Genomic DNA, 15,785 nt, shown 5'->3' with positions numbered 1-15,785 from the left:
TATTCATGCCATCCCCACCAGCCCCAGCCATGACAATCAGGCCTCGAAAAATCATAAAATGTTTACTAAACCTGCAAGTCTAGTAACTTCAATAATCTACTCAACCTAACTATAATGTGCTTGACCCATAAACTGATGTCAAATTGTGTGATCCTAGGCAGATATTTTATTTTACAGAGCCGCCTTTGTCTTCATTATCCCATTGAGAGCACCTTCAGATATGTGACTTAAGCATTTCTGCTGTACAAAAAAACACTTTTGTTTGATTAATTAGACTAAACATTTGCTCCATGTATTATAAGAATCTAACCCATTTATACGATACACATGTTCTTTGACTTGCCTTTTAGTTCTGTAATAGCATTGCCATCAAGGCAGGGGCGTGAGTGTGTCTCAGTTCATGTTTAAAATCTTTTCTTTAATAAATATGTTACTAAAGCATGATGTGGTGGTGCACTGTCATTTAATGACAGTGAGTTTCCCATTGAAATGGCCAAAAACTTTCCTTTTAACATGGAGTTTTTTCTGCTACAATTGTATAATGTATAAACCATCTGTGAAATTTGAGTTGCAGCAAACATATTTATCACTTGCACATCACCAAGTAAGGTGTTTTGATTTGTTTTCATCCTATTAAAATAGGTTTTTCATCACATAGAATTACACAAAATGGGCTTTCATAACCACTGAAATATATTTTGAAATGTTTGTTCAGTTCGCTTATTCGCGTCATTTTATCCATTTGTGCGCAAAACAATCCCCGCTCTTTCTGGTTGTCTGCATTGTTCCGTTCTCTAGCGCTAAAATTTTACGTTAGGCTGCAGTGTAATACTCGCCGTTGCCTTATTTCAGGAATTTAGTGCAAAAAGTGTTACTCCAAAGCTTAGCAATAACTCCAGGCTCTATTTACACAGCCCGTTCCTGACTGGCAGCACTAGCATGCAGGACGGGCAAATCCCTGAACAAGGCAGCAGTAAACCAGACTTGCATTCTTACTCGAGTGTACCTTGTATCCAGCCCTCAGAGTTCGCTTTTTGATCACATTCTGCAGCATGTTTCTTTATTGACAGCCTTCCCCTTTTCCTAGAGACACATATCAACCTGCACATCCTCTGTAACCCGGACACATATCCCTGTTTAATGATGCCTAATACCGGTCTTGTGTACAATACCTACACCCTGGGCAGAGTCTGGGCAATGAAAATGCCGATGGCCATGTGACCCATGAAACAAGCATTTGCAATGCAATAGGTCTTGCATTATTAAAGTTTGAGCTATTGCATTGCTAATAATAATGCAACACCAATAGCTCAAACTTTAATAATGCGAGACCTATTGCACTGCGAATTCTTGTTTATAAGGTAAACGTGACATGGTGCACATGAAAATTCATGAACTCAGGAACTCTACCCTTTAGGGAGCAGAATCCTGATTGGAGCCAGAGGAAGTTTGTGATGTGGTCTTCTGATAGTAGCTAGCTCAATCAACAAGTAATTTGATTGTAAGTCACAACGACTCACAGATGGTGGAAATTTACATAGTGGGTATAGACACTGTCAGACTATAGTTCTTGATGGATCATACCAATGATCTTTTAGAAACTCTGCTCTGTGCTCTGCAGCAGTTGTAGATTAATCACAACTGTATGTATGCTGAATGTCCTTTGCAACCAGACATCCACTTGCATGTTCTTCCTTGCCTCAGGACACATTGTAACACCCAATAGTTGTCAACGTATTGTAAAATATTACATCTGCTTTCTGTTTGCTAATCAACTAAAGCTGTGTACAAAATATGTTACACAAATGGTGTAATTTGAAAGATTAACATAAAGTATCCTTGTGTCAAAGCCACAGAGTTTTGCCAGTGTCTACTGCGAGCATCACCCCGAGAGTGCAGTGGCTTTATTCAAATACGTGTACATTATGCGTAAAAATGGATTTTGGGGGATATGCCTGGTATAATTATCATGAAGAATTTCGGGCCAGGGTGAGCATAAGGTATGACAAAAATTGGGGGGAGTGGGCAAATTGCTAGTGGTCTTCACTACATTATCACCCCTTTCTCGGGTGCCCCATCCAAGGTGGGTCAGTGTATTTGGGAAAGGGACAGTCTAGCCTACTTGGTGGAGCATAGTGGGGATTCAATAAGGAAACCGGTTTCCGTCAGTTGTGCAGGTATAGATACGAGTGTTTAGGGTGTGGTGGGAGACATCTGCTTACCCAATGTTTTAGGTAAATCCAGCCAAGTGACCAGGGAAGGTATTTCAGGGAAAGGGGGCAACAAAACCACGGTACCTACACCAGTTAAAGTGTGCGAGATGGTTTGGTGGTTGGGGCTATATCCTAACAGGGGTGCAGCTAAGAGATTGAGTGGGGGCTTTGGGTGTGGATTCAGATATAGGCCCGAGGCCAAAGTGTTGGGTGGATAATTTGAAATTGGCTAAGGATCTTCCTGATGTGGTGGGAGAGAAATTGTGCATAGAAGTGCAAGTGGGAAGAATAGCAGGAGCATTGTTTGAGTGGGGGGGTGAGGGAGGGGTTCTCAAGAAAGTGCCTGGGAAATGCAGACTGATTCACCATTTACCGTGGCCAATGGGTGCATCAGTTAATGATTTTATTACAGATGATGATGCGTCTGTACAATAAGCTTCAGTGGATGATGCCATCAAATTTGCAAGGTGGTGTGGGTTTGGAGCTGAATTGGCAAAATGTGGTGTGAAATATACTTTTCGTATTTATCCTGTTCACCCTGTTGACTTCCGGCTCTTGGGCATGCAGATTGAGAGAGCAATCTATGTGGACAGGGGTTTACCTATGAGCTGTGCAATGCCCTGTTTTCTATTTGAAGAGTTTAGGGGCATATTAGCAAGAACCTCGTTAAAATTATCGCCGTTTTAGCGGCAGGAAACTGCCGCTAAAACGGCGATAATGGGCATGCTAATATGCATTATAGAATTCCAATAGAAGCCCCGGTTAGATGTGCAGGACATCTAACCTGGGCTTCTATTGGAATTCTATAACGCATATTAGCAAGCCCATTATCGCCAGGTTCCTGCCGCTAAAACAGCGATAATTTAAACGAGGTTCTTGCTAATATGCCCCTTAGTACTTTATTTCAGTGGCTGGTAATGAAACGGGCAGATTCCAAGTCGATATCGCATTATCTTTGTGGGGAGAAGTGGACCAGACAAATAAGTGTGCATGATTGCTGCATGTTTTTCAGGATGTCTCATATGAATTTGGAATGCCCCTAAACCAGAAAAGACTGTTGGTTCAAATACGCTCTTGCAGTTCCTGAGAATTCAACTGAATACCCAAAGGATGAAAGTTAGATTACCAGCTGATAAAGTAAAGGAGAGCATGTTTTTTTAGCAGAGGTGAGTGAGGCTTGAAAGTGGGAACTGAGTAAAGTTCAGCTGCTTTTGAGTCATCGTATTTTTGCATGTAGAGTTGTGCATGCAGGGAGGACATTTTGAGGGAGGATTCACTTAGCCATGACAGGAGCTGTGTTACAGCATCATAAGGTGAGGGTCACAGTGGCCTCGAGCTGATTTTCGAGTATGACAATATTTTTTTGATTGTTTCAATGGAGTTAGCATGTTTTTTGTCGATGAAGAAATCTGTGAGCATGTTCAGATTTTTTCAGATGCCGCTAATGCTGCAGGTTTTGACCTTTTCTAGGATAGTCGGTGGTGTGCAGATTGATATCTAGAGCATTGGTTGGCACAGGACAGGAGCAATGCCTTTAAAAAAAAAAATCAATTGTTCAAGGCATTGAAAGTATGGGGCAAGGAGCTGTCTAATGGACGGGTTTTGTTTATCATGGACAATCCACCCAGGCCTATTTTTTTCTTGGGTTGCAGCAAACAAAATGGTGACCTGGATAGTGGGACATTCCCTTGTGATATGGGCCACTATGTTTGCAGATAGTTGTCCTTGTGGCCATTCTATAGGCCTGCCAAGCAGTTGCCCTGAAGTCATTTGGTGGGGTAAGAGCGGTATGAGATGGGGGCAATTGTTGCCCTTCTTGGCGGAACTCTTTGTAGGGAGAGGATGTCCTGACTTTGTAGATGTCCATTTGGGAAGAAAGATTTACTCCAGCAGTTGGGTTTGACCCTGTTGAAAACTATCAGGGAGGACTTAACACACATTTGCCAGATCTGGACAGGCATGTGTTTGGTATGAACTGCTTTTGTTCACAGGAGACTTTGGCATGGGGCCATAAAACACACTGAAGCGGACAAAGCAAGGTGAAAACTGAACAGGGCTATTAACGTGTTTTTGTTAGGAAAGAGGTCAAAAGTGTTGACCCATGATCACATTTGGGAGGCAGATGTTACTTTATTTTGTGATGATGGGGTTAATTTATCACAGTTTGGTAATTTGTTTTATCTGTTGGAGCTAGGTGAGGAAACCTCTTAAGCAGGATTTTATTGGGTGGTGGCAGTTGGGGTGAGGGTGAGTCATGAGTGAGCGTATCCACCCCTCGGACGGGGTGTACAGTGCAGGTCCAGTTGAACAGCCCTGTGGACTGTTGCAGCTAGTTAGGCGTAAGAGATGGAAGAGTTTTGGAGCATACTTGGGTGAGGTGGCTGTAACAAGAATAGTGTGAGATGCAAAAGGGGAAAAATAAAGGGGACATAGGAGTGCTTTTGGGAAGATATTTGTTATGCTGGAAGGGAACCTTATGGGGGTTGTCAGGTTTGTTACCATGTATTAATGAGGCTTGAGGTTTTTCATAAATGTATTATGTGTTAATGAGGTTGATCTAATGCAGATGTGTCCAAATAAAGTGCCCTTTTTCACAACACACTGGTCTGTGGTGAAAGTGTAATCTTTAAGGGTGGGTAAAGTTGGTTGAGTACCACCACACAGAACTCAGCAGAGTTGATCCGTATAACTTTGCCTCATCCCAATTAATAAAACTGAAACCTCACATTCCTATGGTAAAACAAAAAGTAACTCTATCTTTACATGCTAAAATGCATATAGCCATTTCACCAAAGTGAAAAAGAAAATATAGAGCGCAGTGAGAGAGGTGATGATTTTGGGGTCCTGCCTAACCTAGGGAGAGAACCAAGCAGATGCCTTGAACACAAACAGTACATCAGGCTGAACAATTAGGTGGTGGTCCCATCCTCCTAGGACCACCCCAAGCACAGTTATGGGCACAAATACAATTCCAACCAAAGGCCCTGCAAAGCATTATGGGACGAGATTCTAGAGTGCAATGAATATTATAGTATCCAATATCAAAACATTCCTCAAGCAGCAGTGGCACTCCCGGCTCAGCTGAGAACCAATACTAAAATATTCACTGCACTCTAGAATCTCACCCCATAATGCTTTTCTGAACCTTTGGTTGGCACTGGATTTTTGCCTATAACTTTGCTTGGGGTGGTCCTGGTCGGATGGGACCACCACCGAATCTTTCAGCATGATATGCTCTTTGTGTTCAAGGCATCTGCTTGGTCCTCCCCCTAGGTTAGAGGAGACCCCAAAATCATCACCTCTCTCATTGCCTGATATTTTTCAAAGCTCACTTTTGTGAATTAGTTATATGCTTTTCAATATGTAAAGGTAAAGTTATAAACCAGGAGTTTTTTTTGCATGCATTCCTGTTTTCAATGTATGTAATCTGTGAATCTCTGCAACCCAACCCAGAAAACGTCCTGAAGCTCTTCTCATCCCAGTTAATAAAACAGAAACCTCATATACATTTAGTACAATAACGAGTAACTTTATTTTTACATGCTAGAATGCATATTGTCATTTCACAAAAAAGAAAGTAATGCAAGCAGTGAGAGAGGTGATGATTTTGGGGTTCTCCCTAACCTAGGGAGAGAACCAAGCAGATGCTTTGCACACAAAGAGCACATCATGCTGAACGATTCAGTGGTGGTCCCATCCTCCTAGGACCACCCCAAACACAGTTATGGGCAAAAATACAATCCCTACCAAAGGCCCTGCAAAGCATTATGGGACGAGATTCCAGACTGCAGTGAATATTATAGTATCAAATATCAAAACATTCCTCAAGGGGCAGTGGCTCTTCCAGCTCAGCTGAGAGCTAATACTATAATACTCACTGTACTATAGAATCTTGCCCCATAATGCTTTGCTGGGCCTTTGGTTGGCATTGTATTTTTGCCCATAACTTTGCTTGGGATGGTCCTAGGAGGATGGGACCACCACCGAATCGTTTAGCATGAAATGCTCTTCATGTTCAAGGCATCTGCTTGGTCCTCCCTCTAGGTTAGGGGGCACCCCAAAATCATCACCTCTCTCATTGCCTGATATTTTTTAAAGTTCTCTTTTGTGAATTGGTTATATGTTTTTTTAAGCATATAAAGGTAAAGTTGTTTTATAAAAGGGCTGTGGGTGCAGTTGCTAACTTTGCTATGTGGGTTTTTGCATGAATTGAGTGTTTGCAATATAATGTGTAGTTAGCAAATCTCCGCATGGAGTGGAGGGCTGGACAACTGATGTTTTTATAGGCACGATGTGAGTAAAAGACAAAAACCAAATGCTATTCACCATAAAGAAACCTAGCTGGTAAAGACATGTGACAAATCATTGACATACATATCAACAGGTGCACAAGGCACTCAACACAAGATTCTTACCAAAGAAGAATATAACCTAGCTGGTAAAGATATAAGATGAATCATTGACATACATTTCAACAGGTGCACAAGGCACTCAACACAATATTCCAACTATAGAAGACTGTAGCCCTTGAGAGGTATAATTTCTATCTTGCTGCAAAAGAAAATCAATGAGTGACTTCATAACCCGATTGCACAGCCTAGTTGTGCACTGCGAATTCGACAAAGGGGGTGTTTGCTGTGAGCAGCCTAGGATATTCTGGGCTGGAGGTGGTAAGCAGCTGTTCCCATGTGACCCACTCTCAGGCCCACAGATGCCTCAGGGGATTATATCCATCTGTGAAGTGACTGCACCGCAAAGCAAATATTTGTTTCCTTCTTGCAGTCATGCCTCATATCAGGAGTCTACGCTTTTTAATTAAATCAGAACTTCAATTTATCTGTTACAATTGTTATTTTACACACATAAAGAGATGCAATAAATGAGCTACAGATATTTAGAGATGTTTACACAATCAGTTTTCTAAATTCCTGTAAAGGTGCAATGATCTTTCTGAATCAAGGAGTGGAACAACCCTTGTTTGTTCTGTTTCATATCATAAGAATATGTTGCGGTATTGGTTTTCCCTTCTTGAGCCAACCCAAGGTCTCTATGACACAACAGAACTCTTTAAGAAGGAGAGAATAGAGAATTCCAGTCTGTTATAAACCAAGGAACAATCGTAATTTCTGACTTTTTTCTACTTAACATATTTTGCCTCCAAGCCATATTTTTACATTGCAACCATGCAAGTGCTATGAAGGTCCAGGTGGTGCATCTATCTTCAGTGTAACAGGTGCAGCGTTACCAGGCCCAGGAGTGTGAGCAACCCTCTGTACCTGAAGTATGGTTATTTTTCAATACCAAACTGTAGTTTGAGCCCAGGACACTCTTTCTAGGCTACTGTGAAGGTCATATCATAATTTGCACTATAGTGTCTTTAAAATCATGGGCGTTAGGCTCCTCGCTGTTCTTGGTGGACTTTAAATGAGGGACGCAAGTTACTGGGAGGTGTTAAGTTGTGGTTATTAAAGTCAAACACATAATGCATACAGTGTGTGATCGTATGCTGAAGAATAAAGACGTCTGTTACAGAGCTCTGTGTGTGGCGTGTTTAATTTGAATGCTCCCGGTCTGGGATGAGTAGGGGATACGTGCCCCAAAGAAACAAAATTGCTCTCCCTGAGAGTTTGTAACAGTCAAAAAACTGCTTGTGCATGCCACGTGTTCCCCAAATTGATGCAAAGCAGTCTGAGGTCGGTGTATGTGGAGTCAAAGCCCTGCTCCAGCCCGTACACAGCCCTAGAAGAAGTTGAAGGCCCAACAAAAGAGCACATTTGAAAAATGCTTTCCAGAATCTGCTGGCAAGGTTAAAAAAAGAGATATTGCACTGCACCACATCACAGAGCAATCATCCGTGCAAAGCAAATGCTAAAGGCAGTGATAACCAGGTACGAAAGCAGAAACTCACTTCTCGGCACTAGCGAGTGAAGCGCCACATGACCTCGAATTGAACGTGACGACCCGGGCCCAGTTGAGAGGCTAATGCGTGCAAACAGTGCAGATGCCATTCAGTTCAACTAATGCTGCCCAAACAGTATATACTTTCAATGGCGAAAGAAGGGAGCGTAAAATACGATGCTGTTGGGTTTCTGAAACCACAACCGCCATTCGGCACTGTTAAGAAGCAGAATATTGGTGCCAGATAGGCTGTAGGGATCAATACATATGATGACTCCATAGATGCGCTAGAAGAAGAAGATAAGAAGATTATTAAGGAAGCCGTCATCGGGGGATCCCTTTTCGCGCCAGGAGGCGTTTAAAATTGAGAGGTCTTCCCCGGTGGAGTGGGCGCTTGGCTGACATTAAATTGAGGAATTCTACCTGACTGGTGCTTCTGCCGATAGCTCTGGTCCCGCCGAAGGTCTCTCCCCGCTGCCGCGTCCTCTTCCAACAGCGCGGCCGCAGTGAGGGAGGGAGGAACTACATCACCCACGAACCTTTGCGGCAGGAAGCCGTCATCGGGGGATCCCTTTTCGCGCCAGGAGGCGTTTAAAATTGAGAGGTCTTCCCCGGTGGAGTGGGCGCTTGGCTGACATTAAATTGAGGAATTCTACCTGACTGGTGCTTCTGCCGATAGCTCTGGTCCCACCGAAGGTCTCTCCCCGCTGCCGCGTCCTCTTCCAACAGCGCGGCCGCAGTGAGGGAGGGAGGAACTACATCACCCACGAACCTTTGCGGCAGGAAGCCGTCATCGGGGGATCCCTTTTCGCGCCAGGAGGCGTTTAAAATTGAGAGGTCTTCCCCGGTGGAGTGGGCGCTTGGCTGACATTAAATTGAGGAATTCTACCTGACTGGTGCTTCTGCCGATAGCTCTGGTCCCGCCGAAGGTCTCTCCCCGCTGCCGCGTCCTCTTCCAACAGCGCGGCCGCAGTGAGGGAGGGAGGAACTACATCACCCACGAACCTTTGCGGCAGGAAGCCGTCATCGGGGGATCCCTTTTCGCGCCAGGAGGCGTTTAAAATTGAGAGGTCTTCCCCCGCGTCGCGGGACGCGCGCGGGACACGCCGGGCTAAGCCCGGGCAAAGGGCGGGCCGTTGTGTGGCCGTTAGGAGGCCGGAGGAGGTCGGGGTTGGGCCACCCCTCTTGAGTGCATTGTGGGCAAGGAAATTGCAAGTATAGTCACTCTATCAGGACATGGTCAGTCATAAGCTATTATTGAGTGCTCAATGTGGTTGTTAGCCGATCGATCCCATTGAGGCGCTGTGGTTTTGTTTCCCTTACAAAAGTCACACATCTTACTTCTGTTTTGCCTTATTATTGCATTATTGGTTGATTTTGTTCCCTTGGCATTTTCTCTGTATTTCCAAGTACACTAGTAACTGTTATCGTTGCTATGCCAAAAGCAAAAGTAACAATGGATAATTATCTGGTTAAAAGGGTCAGCATGATTAATAGTGAAAGACGTAAGTCACTAGGGAAGGAGTCCTCGGTAGATAATTTTGACAATTTGGAGCTATGTATAAATGATAGTGTCCATAAGCTAGCCACAGGGGACTCTGTAATTGATGTTATTCCGGTGGGGATGTCGACTCATAGTATTGTGGGCAATGAGGTCGCCACTTCAAGACAAGATCTATTGGAACCCTTAAGTGAGCTTGAATCACCTCCATCCCCCCCAAAAAGAGTAGTTAGGAAATGCAGAAAGCCTCATCCTAAGAAGAGTAGCGTGCACCAAAAGGTACCACAAGATCAACCTCGGAGAATTACCGTGGCTCATGCTAAAACACAGACCCCCATTGAGGCTGAGAATTCCACACTTTCAGAGGTTATAGCAAAAATTTTAGAAGAAAAACTAGTGCTTATGATTAAACCTCTGGTTGATAAAATTGAGATCCTGACAACAGAGGTATTGAGGCTGGGTGGTCTGTTAGACGACATAAGACAGCCCATTGCCTTGCTTAAGGAATCTTTAAAACCTGTTCCTATTGCCCCGGAACCTCCTCTCGAGGAGGGGACCTCAACTGGCTCTATGAGATTATTGCAACCAGTTAGTGACGGTATTCGAACTAATTTAGTTACATCTAGTTGCAGGGAACCTATAGCTAATGTACACAAATCAAACCACGTTAATCTTCCACCAGCCTGCGAGCCATATGTGATCATCCTGTCAAATGTTCCTCCACTCGAATCTGCAACCTCCAAATCCCAATATGAAACACATGACTCACTTAAGAGGAAATCAGTTGCTTGGTTAAACAAAAACTGTGGCTTTCCCATTAATTTTTCAAATCAAATATTGTCAACCAGACGTGTTGCCTGGTTAGGTAACACAAGGAAAACAAGCAAAGGGGATTGTGTTATAATAAATTTTAGACACCCCCAACACGTGGCAACTACCCTTTTAAGGGCAGCTTCTCTTGTTTTAGGAGAAAATGCTGTGCGTGTACATTCCTTGGGCTACTTCTATAGACACCTAGATAGACCACCACAAAAAATAACTTGGGGAAGTATTACCCGTATTAATAACCCTCCAACATTTGAAATCCCTATGGAAAATAGATACACAGTACTGAGCAACCTAGATGAAAATGATTGACTTCCAGAGGATGGCAAAAATAAAACTATGGTCCCAATAATGGTTGCCCACCCATTGGATATTTTAAATGGTAATGAAATCCGTGGGTTTAAAATCACGGTGACACCGAGGGTTCCATCAAAGCCACTGGACGGGCATCAACTACATATAGTTGGGACCCCTGGAGACGAGAGGGGAGAGCGAGCTGTAGCTGATTTAGCTATATCTCCAAGGTTATTCACAGCACCGGTAAAGTCATCAGGTGATAACATTGATATTGACGATGACAAAGTGGTAGTGGATAGCGTTCCAGCGTCAAATATTGTTAGTGACGACACTGGATTAAGGGAACCTTTTTTAAATATATTTGAGAATATTAATGTCAGTCTACTGTCATGGAATATTGCTGGACTCTCTAGGAACCTCATGGACGTAGAGGTATGTTCATTCTTTGATAAACATGATATTATTGTCCTCCAGGAAACCTGGATGGTAGAACCCCCCCACAGAGTAGGATATAAAACCTTTAGCTCTAAAGCAACACCGTCAAACAGGGGAAGAGCCTCTGGGGGGTTGGTTATGTGGGTAAAAGTTTCCCTAGAAATAGAGGTTAGCCAGCTGTTTATCCCCTGCCCTGATTTGTTAGGGGTAAAAATTGTAACCAGTAAGAAAAGTCTTATTTATTTAATAAACGTTTACAATAGACCTTACCCACCTAATAGAGAATCCAAGGTGATAGAAATTTTGGATTCCACCCTAGAGGGATTGGGAGATAATGATGATTACTTTTTAATTTGTGGAGATTTTAATTGTAAATACGAACCTATTCGGGTTCTAGATAGATTGTTTGATGAACAAGATATTGCTAGTGACATAATGCCCCTGGAGGCTTCAAGTTATGCTAAAAATACAATAGCAGCCACACAGATCCTACAGATGACTGTGTCACACGATTTGAGATCATGTAACGGTCGCTTCCCCTCAGACATTCCATCAGCTCCCACTTATTTTAAGGGAAGTCTCAGATCTCATATTGATTTTGTAATGGCCTCTAGGAATCTATGGAGTTCACTAATCGATTTTAAGATCGATTCTAGATTGGAGAGTGATCACTTTCCCCTCCAATTGTGGTTAGATCCTGCTCTCTTCCTTCTTAGACTACCTGTAGCAGGCCCGCTAAATTCTCCGATTGGAGATATACAGATTTCCAATAATAGGCGTGCCATAAAATGGTCTTACATTGTGGGTAAAAAAGAAGCACTGACCAACATTTATGATAAATTTAGTGAGATCATTGGGTCGACCCCAATGCCTTCTCTAGGCACTCGGGGAGTCCTTGATTTACATTTGAAGTTGGTCGACGCACTATCTCCCTTATTGAGTAAGGCCTATAAAAAAGAAGGGAATAAAATTACGGATCATGTAGAGTCAGAAAACCAGTGGTATAGCCAAGATTGTAGGATTGCAAAATCACAGTTGATCTGTACAGTAAAAAATGGGAGCCAATGTGAAATTAAAAATGCAAGACAGGTCTATAAAAATACTTTGTATCAAGCGAAAAAACTATGGGACGCTAACCTATGGGATGATTTACTAAGTGCAGCTAAGTTACGTGACCAAAGTACGTTCTGGAACTTAATCTCTAAGGGGAATAAGAAGGGTAGATCTCCCAAGGACATATTTCTGGATGAATCAACTTGGTGCGATCACTTTTCCAGACTTTATACGATTAGTAAGGATGATCTGGCCATAGATAATGCAGATATCATCCCAGTTACCAGTACCACATTATTACATTTCACTCTTGAAGAAACAGTACAGGCACTACTAGCTGTTAAAATAGGCAAGCTCCCGGCCCTGACAAAATTCCTGGTGACCTATTGAAACATGATGCTAAAGTGTGGGGACCATATATTAACTTTTTAAGCAACTCGATTGTGGCTGGTACACCAATTCCAGAATCATGGAAAGGGGCAGAAATCATAACAATTTTTAAAAAAGGTGATCGCCATGATCCTAGCAATTACCGTCCAATCAGTTTAATAGACGTTTTACAAAAAATTTTTGCCAGACATATTTTAAATAGGATTTTAGACTGGATTGAGGAGACAAAATTATTGTCCAAATACCAAGCAGGTTTTAGATCAAAAATAAGCACAGTTGACCAGGTGTTTAGATTCATGTGCATTTGTTGGAAATACATAAAGATCAGGCAGGGAAGTCTCTACGTGGCATTTATAGATCTAAGGGCTGCTTTCGACCTTGTTCCCCGCAAATTGTTGTGGTCTACATTAAAGAAGTTAGATATCCCTGGTGAGCTCCTTAATGAACTTATTAAACTTCACACAGGGAATTACGCAAAAATAAGATGGGGAAAAGCTGGAGAATTATCTAAAGCAATCCCTGTAGACAGGGGGGTGCGTCAAGGCTGCGTACTAGCACCCACATTGTTCTCATTGTATGTTAATGACATTCCAACATACTTGAGGAATTGTGCCCATGACTCCCCGAAGCTAGACGGTGAACCAATTACTTCTTTACTTTTCGCCGATGATACCATCCTTATTGCCCAGACCCCGAGAGGCTTGCAAAATTTGGTTAATTCCTTCCATAACTATTGTGTGGAAAAGGGGTTAGAAATTAACCCAACAAAAACAAAATATATGGCTTTAAACCCAACAAAAACGCCTAGGAAAAACTTGCTTTTAGAGAACCGTACACTGGAACAGGTGGAAAGTTTTAACTACTTGGGTTTGTTGTTGGATAATAGATTGACTTGGCGAGGTCAGCAGAATAAAAGTTTATTGTCCCTCAAACAAAACTCACTTCCCATCCTAAAGGTGCACGGAGCAAGTAGCTCCAAAGCTATTTCACCGGCATTGGAGGTTTTTAAAGCTAAAGCCCAATCAGCAGCGCTTTATGGTGCTGAGATATGGGGATACTGTAACTGCACCAAATTCGCCTTGATTGAAAACAAATTTGTGCGGAGTTTACTCAAAATACCGCCTCGTACTCCCGTTGTTCCTCTGTTTTTAGATATTAATCTTAAAAGAACAGAGCATCTAGCTTCATTAAGACCACTATTGTATTGGATCAGGGTATGGTCAACTCCTGAGTTGAGAGATTATAAGGCCGGCCTGATTGAACTAATTAAGCTGGATGTGCATTTGAAAACCCCATGGTTGAAGTATATTTGCACGTCACTTAAGAGACTAGGGCTCCTCAATTTTTGGGAGGAGCCCCATAATTTAACCCAGTCTTCCAAGAAACTCCTCAAAGCCACCTTCTGGTCACATGTTAATGATGAAATAATTCTGGGATCCCAAATAGGTATCCTGACTCAGAATTTTCTAAATGTAAAAGATACACCAAACTTTGAGGAATTTATGGATGAAATTGTTCCCCCCTTAGCAAAATCTCTCTACCTACAATTTAGGTACGGGGTGTTATTGATAAATTCCTATACATGTAGGTGGGCTGGAGAAGATGGTTCGGATGCGTGTATTATGTGTTCTCTTGGGGCCCGGGAAGATATCCCCCACATCTTTTTCTTCTGTACTGCCTATAAGAAACCAAGGTCTTCTTGGATTAAACCCCTCTGTAGAAACATGGGGGTACAGTCATACAAAATAGCAGAGCGTATATTAAAATCTAATTCCTCTCAAGTGATAGTATATGGCATAAGTAGATTTTTATTCAACGTATACATCATTAGGAAACGCTCCGGTTATAAACTGTAATTGCAGTAGGAAGACCTAAGGATCATCCTGTTTATAGCTTTAATTGACTAAGTCTACCTCAGTTTTTTAGCATTATTCATTTTATTAATTCTGGCTTTTAGATAATTTAATATGCTTATTTATATCTTATCTGGTATTGCTTAATCATGGAGAATTATTCACCCTTTTCAATTCTATGTAAATTGTATGTCATGAGCTATATGTATTGTTGTTCATGTATTTGACTTTTATGGCTACATAGCCGAAATAAAGTATTGACTGAAATACTTAATTAACCTTTCTGGTGATGGAGTGAAAGAAGTGATAAAGAAAGTCTCACCAACTGAGGCAAAATTGTACCAAATGATAAAAGAAACATTGGAAGCCAAGTTCAATCCAATGCCAAACGTCCTTTATGAAATATACATCTTCAACCAAGCATGACATCAGGTTGTTGAAACAATGGATGGAGTTTGCTGCAAGACTAGATACACCCATTAAGCATTGCGAGATCTGTGATTTCACCAACGAAAAAGCTTTGCGTCTCAGAATCATCAATGGCTGCCTTTCCGATTTGTTTAGAAGACGCTGGTTGAGAGAAACACACTGTCTGGAGAAAATGCTAATAGCTGTGAGAGCAGAAGAATGAGCAGATCAACAAGCTGCTGATATGGAAGAGGGAACTGCCCATCATGAATCGGCCCGACAGTGAAAAGTGAGCACAAGTGAAAAGAAGATGCAAGTAAGTCGACATCTTTAAAGAAATCAAAGTTATGTTTCCGATGTGGATTTTATTTCCTCATGAAGGTAACTGTCCAGCCATAGGAAGCATGCAAAGGTTGTGGGAAAGAAAACCACTTCATAATGCTTTGCAAGGCAAAAGAGAGATCAAATATGTCATAGAGAGAAGAGAAATTTGGCGCCAGAAGGTTCCAGAAACACTCTTGCCATACCCACTAAATCAAAAAGCAAGTAGCAACATCAACTACGATAAATTGAAACAAGGCTAGATCAATTGTCATTAAGCTCCTCATACAAAAGCACCTCGACATTGCTGTTGAGTACCGATGATGAAGAGGGTGTGCGCAAAAGGTAGTTACCAAAGAGTGGCATGCACATGTAAGATTAGCTGCATGTAAAGAAGACCACAGTTCAAAAGTAATTCACCAAACAAAACGAAAAACATCACACTCGAAGTGAATGATCAACCACTAACTTTTATCATAGACAGTGCTGCCTTGCTCAACATCATGCCAGTAGAAATGTTTAACAGTCTGTCCCCTGTGCCTCACCCCACTCCATCAGGCACAAAGGTATAAACTTGGGCTGCTTTTGAAC

At 42.2% G+C, this 15,785-nt stretch overlaps 1 long non-coding RNA gene across 1 annotated transcript in view; it reads left to right on the top strand.

The window, feature by feature from the left end:
• LOC146856392 (uncharacterized) overlaps nucleotides 1–15,084 on the top strand; it is a 42,262-nt gene extending 27,178 nt beyond the window's left edge. The window contains exon 3 of the long non-coding RNA XR_014981474.1: nucleotides 15,030–15,084. This is a non-coding gene — a long non-coding RNA (uncharacterized LOC146856392). The remainder of the gene's footprint in view (nucleotides 1–15,029) is intronic.
• Nucleotides 15,085–15,785: the final 701 nt, after the last annotated feature.

The sequence above is a fragment of the Triturus cristatus genome, chromosome 4_1, assembly GCF_964204655.1.
Source record: "Triturus cristatus chromosome 4_1, aTriCri1.1, whole genome shotgun sequence".
Classification (NCBI taxonomy): domain Eukaryota; kingdom Metazoa; phylum Chordata; class Amphibia; order Caudata; family Salamandridae; genus Triturus; species Triturus cristatus.
This window is presented reverse-complemented; position numbering and strand designations above follow the sequence as displayed.